General features: G+C 34.7%; 1 pseudogene; it reads right to left on the minus strand.

Moving 5' to 3' along the window:
* Positions 1-3,714: 3,714 nt before the first annotated feature.
* On the minus strand, positions 3,715-6,575 carry LOC120144080 (annotated as a pseudogene).
* Positions 6,576-7,636: the final 1,061 nt, after the last annotated feature.

Genomic DNA, 7,636 nt, shown 5'->3' on the forward strand with positions numbered 1-7,636 from the left:
AGAAATCAGTAAAAAAAATTCAAACAAAGATCGATCGCCACACTATGAAAAGTTGAAAACTGCCCGTGTAATTCCCTGGAGTGACCATTTATTCAGTTCCCTCTGTATTACTGGGGAATTTGTCCGGTCACTCTTAAGCTGTTTGGTGTCGAGTTTTTTTGTTGAAACCTCTCTTCTTTCTCAAGAACAGCCTCCTTAGAAAACCAACTCCTTGCTTCTTGCTCGCCCCTTTTTGCCAAAGTCATGGGTCTAATGTTTCCACTCTCACTCTTGGAACCAAGGAAAAGCGTTTCTTCACCTTTCTATTATTTATTACACTGGGGCCAGTAGCATCACCATTGTTGGAGAATACCCTGTCAAAAGAGTGTTGCATCTTGCAATGAGACCAACACCTTTAATTGCTTACCTATGATCATGATTGTTTATTGGCACTCTACTAACTGGACATAAGCTGCTGTAATTTCGCAACCTTGTATGTTGGAAAAAACCGTACATAACATCAGTATTTGATATCTGTTTTCCATCTTCAATTCCATTTATTGTATCATTTGGTAACATGATAATTCATGCATTACAATACTGTTTGAAAATAGGGAACTTTCAGAATGGCTTGCATTTTGAGATTGCTTCCCCTCTGAATTCACGACGTATTTCGGTGTTTCTTTCTTCGCCAAACTGTGTGTTTCATGTTTCAGAAATTCGAACTATTTGGACATATTTAGTAATCACAAGAAAAACTAAGAAACAAAAACTCTACCTCTGACTGGAGTTGTAGTTCAAGACATGTGGCTTCTAGCTCTTCACAACACTTATTTTGTATTCGAACTCAACTTCCAAAGATGAACATTTCTACAAGGTTTCATTCAGTTTAGCAATGGTAACTGTGAGTAATGTCTATAACCCTAAACCTTAAATTTTCAGTCTCATCTTCAATCATTTAATCTCATATTCTTTTACCATCGAACGATACAAAAACGACGACAAAGAGCGATAACAATTAATTTAGATGAATACCAATCGTAGAAATTTGATATTTTATAGGAAAGGAGACTTTGACGTGTCAACGTCAGTTTTTATTACCCAGCTGACAACAATGAGTATAACCAAATTGTAAGCTTTAAAACTTCAGTAGCTAAAAAGCAAATACATTAAAAATGAAAGGACCATTTATGTGGTTTACCCTCAAGTATACTTGATATTGTTTATTTTTAGCGAAAATGGCATGAAACGTTCTTAAGAGCCAGAACTATTACAGTACAAGACCCTAGAACAAATGAAGGAACAATCGAGATTTTGAGTGGTAGATGGTTTAATATACATGAAAAAAGCACCGAGGAACGAGCAAAAGAGGGCTCCATTGAATTTGAGGTAACATCTTAAATTAAATGCTTTGATTATCTTAAAAATAGGGTTTCAATTTTATACAAAAATAATGCCAATCAGATAAGCACAACCAAAAAAGAGGCGTTTGCCTATGTTTCAACCTCTTCTACGTAACGTAAATATCTCTAAACCTTGATAATTTTTTCTTCGCTTTTCCCTACTACTACAATTTATGTCCAAAACATGTCTTCTACGGAGTCTAAGCCTCGAGAAAGCACGACAATGGGGGATTTAGTTTCCTCCGATTATAACCTGAATGCTGTTATGGTAATAAAGAATTGTCACTTGTGGGCTGTGGCTAGCTTTGCCTCCCTGTTTTTAAGAATTTAGGCCAACAAAAATATACACAAAAGACAATCTCAAAACTTCCGCATCACTGGGTCAGCTAGCGCCATTCTCGACATCGGCCACACCTCCAGTTGCTTTCGGAGGATGAAGACTCGTCCCAATGAGAACGTTGACTATGCATCAAAAACCCACATATATCACAATAAAGTTCAGGTGCAGGTTCATTCTGCAGACACACGTGGCAATGCAGTGCGGAAACATCAGGGTCCAGGGGTTCCACTTGATTATCAAAATCCTTAGATCCATCCCCCGGCCCATCATCAGATGCTAGCAGCTCGGTGAAAGAGAAGTACGTCTGGGGTTCAAACGCCATTCGATTTGATGTTACTGTTCATACCGTATTTTACTGTTCATAAAAAAATATATTTTCTTAAATTGATTATAACGAGCATAATTCAATAATATGATCGTATTTCTTAATATAATTTCAAATGTTTTGTTATTTTGTAAGAAAATTGTTGAAAAAGTTAATGTGACATATCAAATTCGTATCCGGATCGGTACGGGTTAGGGTGTTACAGGCCCTATCCTAGATTGAACTTTCTCCAAGATTACCCTTGACAGGCGTTTTTCAATTTATAAGTTAATTGCAAAAACAACAAGCAACACGACTGGATTACATTAGACAGGCAGCCTACTGAGCTACATGAAACTATGAACATTATTCTCATATACAAATGCTGAAAGAACAGATGTTTTTAGGAACCCTGAGAAAAAAATTGGGTGATATTCACTATAAAAGATAATTTAGAATGAAAAGTATAAAAAGTGGTTAGCATACCTAGGCAAGAGCCACATTTGACCGCATTCCTGATGATTGCATAAAAGAACAAGTTCAGAGCAAGGAGGTGTAGAAAACAGGAATTCCAATATCAACAAAAATAATATTTGATAACTGTATAAGATAATTACCTCAAGAAAGCATCCATTTCACACGAAGCACAATAACACTTTTCTGATCAGATAAGCAAATACATTCCTACGGGAAGCTTTCAACTGCCTTCTTTGTAAATCGGATAACTGAGTGGAAGGCTTCTTAACCGATGGAAGAACAGCAACACTCATTCTTTCTTCATATTCTTTGATCAAATATAAAGGGATGTATGTTGAATGAAACCAACATTTCTCCTTTGCGTCTTCAGTTCGCTCAGTGTCAATAATGTTCTTCATGACACGTGAAGGAAGATGCTTCTGATTTCCAAAAGCAACTCCATACTGGATCTTTCTTTGTACAGTTTTCTTATCACATGTTATAGCATTTCTAAAAACTGATGCTTCCGACTCTGAACCTTTTCCATCTGAGATGTTATGATCCGGACGGACAAGATCATTCCATCTCACATGAAGGTCTAGGTATCTAACCTGAACCAATGTCCCAATTCAAATTTTGTTAATATTCCTGGCAATCCACATTTAACATTTAAAATTTTCAATTTCTTTTCTAACATTACGTGTTTTGCCTTTTCCATTAACCTGTTATTGTTATAATTGGTCTCGTCGTTTATTAGCTTTCATTTAACCACCGCACATAGATGACTACATAAAACTCTGAATCATAATAATAAGGGCTAATTTCATTACAAGTCTCCAGATTATGACCCAACTTTGAAATCATTTTCTAAATTTCAAAATATTGTAATTGAGTCTTTAAAAAATATCATGTTATATCAATTAGGTTATTTTGTCAGTCTAACAGTTAGTTTAAGCATTAAATACGAGTGTAGACTTGATTGAGAGTGTATTAATAATTTGCTAATTAAATTTTAGATAAATGTATATCTATTGCATAGACAATTTAGACTTAATGTGTCAAAAAATACAATTGTTCATTAACATAGTTATTTTTTTTAACATACCAAATCTGAAACTGTCTATGTGATAGATGCATATCTAAATTTTGATTTACGTGTTTTAAATAAACTACATATTAGATATGGGTCGCTATTTAGCACTAAAATTGATAGTTGGGTTGAAAGACTTAATAATTTGTCTAAGTTTAGGGGATGAAGGAAACGAGTTACTAATAATGCCTAAGCTAGTGTGTTATATATCACACGTTAGCAAATAATCTATAAGTATTGGCATCAAGAACTATTTGTCTTACTGCTGCAATGGCTGCTATAACTCCCAGTGCAGAAAAAACCACTGCAATGGTAACATTCAACCAAAAGATGAGACTCTGCTTCGATGGCTTAAACGTCAAGTTGAAGAAAACGGCGGGTAAGACGAAGTCGAGGGGCATGAAACCGAAAGCCCCGACGACTGCATTGATGTCTCCGAAAAACGGAAGCATTGCTGCAACTGTTGGATATAACAACAGACAGTGATCTCGAAACTAGCCTCGGGATAACATTACGGGCAGAGAACTGTTTGCTCTTTGGATCTGCAAATGTTCTTTCCAGCGCTTCATTTGTTGGCTGCAAGTAGACCTGTGACAAAGACCACTTTTTATTGAATATATGTACCAAATATATGAACCTATGCTTCTCGGATACGGTTTTTTCAAGAAAAATGAAGAATCGGAACAACATAAACACGAAGATCGAAAAGAGGGAGGGAAGACATGTCATTACCACAGCCACTGCTGATAGTTGGAGAATGGCGAAGAGGTTTGTCATCAAGATGAACCATTTTGGCACCAAAGGTTTCCCATCATCCAGAAATTGCTAAGTAAAGGCCTTGAGATTCGTTGCCAAATGCCCAATAACCGGAGATTGCAACAGTGAAGAAAGTCGCTATAAGTACTGTGTAACAGACATAACCCTTTGAACATCTTCCCTTCACCGGTGGTGCAATAGTTGCCTGAATCTCTGGAATGATACCATTGCCATAAGTTGTGGCAATAATGGCGATGGCATTGAAGATTCCGAAAACTTGGTTTTCGGTGCCGCCTTTCAGGCTATAATCTTTCTTCGGTCCCTTTGAAGAATTACCAATAGATATGGAAGCAGCAGAGGCACAAGCGCTATAGGCAAGGCATAGAAACAAGGATATCAAATTAATATGCCTTAGTGAGTGAAAAGATGGGATTTGAGCTAAAATCAGCATCAAGATTCCAAATATAATCACGAATTCGTAAAGCTTCATAGTCCCATTTGGTTCCGATAGCAAATAAATTGCCTGCAAAAATGGGGAAATAAATTGAGGACCTCAATAATCTTTAACTTCAATCGATGAACAGTTGGATTTAGTTTGGGAGCTGACCTTCATACATTGTCCTCCAAGAAGAGTGAAGGCAATTACATACAGTACCATAGCACACAGTGAATTGAATTGGCACAACAAAATAACGACCCCATCTTGGCCCTGCCAATAGCATGTGTTATGAATAGTCATGGACAATTAAAAGGGAGTATCTGTTCAGAATTTTTCTTAACCTATTAACAACACACCCTACAAACATAAATATTCACATTTTACCATTAAACAAAAATCTTATCAGAATACTTAGCTATATATGTATGTATGTTGTCATGTTGTATGTAATGTGAAGTTTGGGTTACCTAAGATGTCGTTGGCCATGTCTCTGAAACGAAGATGTCGACGACCCAATTGAGCATGATGCTCAAGGACAAGAGACAGCAGGTTGTAAGAATAGAAAGTGACCAATGCTCCGACGAACAGACACATGATTCCGGCAGCCCATCCGAGGAAGGTGAAGGCGAATGGGAGACTCAGAAGCGACGGCGCAACAATTGATGTTGTCAAGTGGTAACCACAGTGCATCCATGAGCCTGCTCAATTGTAATTTCGTTAAGAAAATATATGTATTTTAATTGAGTTTGGTGCTACTAATGAATAGATATTGACAAAAAAAACCCCGAAGTCTTAATCATTTGATGTTCAAGTCATTTATTACTTTTAAATTATTTCTTTTAAAAAAATATAAATCCCTATTTTTTCTTTTACCACCCTTGTTTTGACCAATATATATATATACGCCAACCTTCCGTTATATTTTATATATAGTAGTTTCTTGGCACGTAATGCCTGTCTGCTTGTGCCAATTCTAGTGTTAACCTATACGTCTTTGACAAAATGATCCAACATCCTTCTCAAGGGAACTAGTTGCAGATGTAGACAAAATTTTAATAAAAATAGAAGTCGACAAATTTGCCCATAGATTACTCAATTTATAGTTTAAACTTTTAGAACTCAATTTCCATAAAACCTTAATTATAAAAGAGTAGATATCTTGATTAATAAATCCTATAATGTCCAGAGTTTTTGCATGTTCATGGTATACAAATAGAGCTTACTTTAGTTTACATTTAAAGATTACATCTGCTCAACTCAAATAAAAAATATTGCACTTTGTGATATGATGTTAAGGAAGAAGACATGTAAGGAAGAACTTATGAATTTATGTTAAGGAATAATTTATAAAACTTTAAGGGGATGAAAATAAATTATCAATAGAAAATATATAAAAAAATCTAAATTATATGAGATATTGATATTTTTAGGGGAAAACCAATCCCTTAGTTCATGGAGTTTTTTCTTTTTCTTTTTGAGGTTAGAAGTGGTGGGAGATGAAAATGGAGAAAGATGTAGGCATGAAAAAGAATGGAAGTTTGAGTGTTTTCTTGGAAAGCAAAGCAAGGATCACACATGATTCATGTTGAATGAAAAGTAAGGAGAAATTGAGTACATATAATAAAGTGAAAATACCTTTGGATTTAAGAACAAAGAGAGCACCAGCATCAAGATCTTGATCCATATGAGAAAGGTGCTTTTGGGGAAGATGATCATCTTCTCCACCTACATGCACTGCTCTGGAGTTTGTACCCAAAGTAGCCATCTTTCTCTCAGATTTAGCTACCAAATCATGAAGAGAAAATTGGGTACTTCAGAGTTTTTATTTTATTTCCAAAATGACTGGAATACAAATCAACTTTGTTTATGTCGTTAAGTCAATAATTTGAGATTGTTTGACTTCTCCGATATTCGTTTCTCAAGGAATTTTCTTTGGAAAATTATAAAATTTTCATTTTCTTATTTTTTGTTGTACATTTATATCAAAGAACTGAAGATCATTTCAGTTTTAAAAGGTGAATTATTTATTTATTACATTATTAAATTTAAAAAACTACTCGTATTTGAAAACTTTAAAAACAACTTAGTAAACTAACATAGTAAACTAATTATAATCATATATATACACACACAGAGAAGCAGTGGTCTTGGACCCAAAAAGAATAAAAATGGAACTAAGGAGCTGCCCAATCTTAGCTAACCTCGTAAGAGGATGCTTAAACTGGGCTTTTGTCTGCCCACATCCAATTTTCAATGGACCAAAACCAAACTATATATGGTAATGGAAATGAGTGGGGATGCTGAGATCCAAAGTGTCCTAAACAACATGGAGCTCATAATAATGAATCATATGATCGATTTACCCCGCTACAGCTTTTTGGTTGCATCCTCACACCTCCCTTTTTCTTTTTCTTTTGTAATCCAAATGATTTTTGCATTTCCTAGGAATTTAATATTTTTGTTTTTATATCTCTAGGAATTTGTAACTTGTCATCTTACTTAAATTTTGAACATGGGTGAAAAGTAAAAAAAAAATAAAAAATCAAGGCGTATGTAATAGTAGTGGATTCAAATACATCTGTCAAGTTCCATCTAAATAATCTAAATTTGGACAAATAACTTGAACGATTAAAGTTTCGTTGATAAATTTTAAATTGATTTCAACTATCTCAAGTTTACAACTTACGCATAATACGGTATAATAACAAAACTAATTTAACAAATCTCATCGTTATTGTTTAGGTCACTATTTCAAAGTTTTAAAGTTTAAAATGATTAAAGTACATTATAATGATTAAATTTATAATTTTAATTAAAATGAATAATGAAATAGAATGAACGCAACCCGATCTTATGAGCCATGAATAAA

Source organism: Hibiscus syriacus, unplaced genomic scaffold, assembly GCF_006381635.1.
Source record: "Hibiscus syriacus cultivar Baekdansim isolate YM2019G1 unplaced genomic scaffold, ASM638163v2 tig00110879_pilon, whole genome shotgun sequence".
Lineage (NCBI taxonomy): Eukaryota > Viridiplantae > Streptophyta > Magnoliopsida > Malvales > Malvaceae > Hibiscus > Hibiscus syriacus.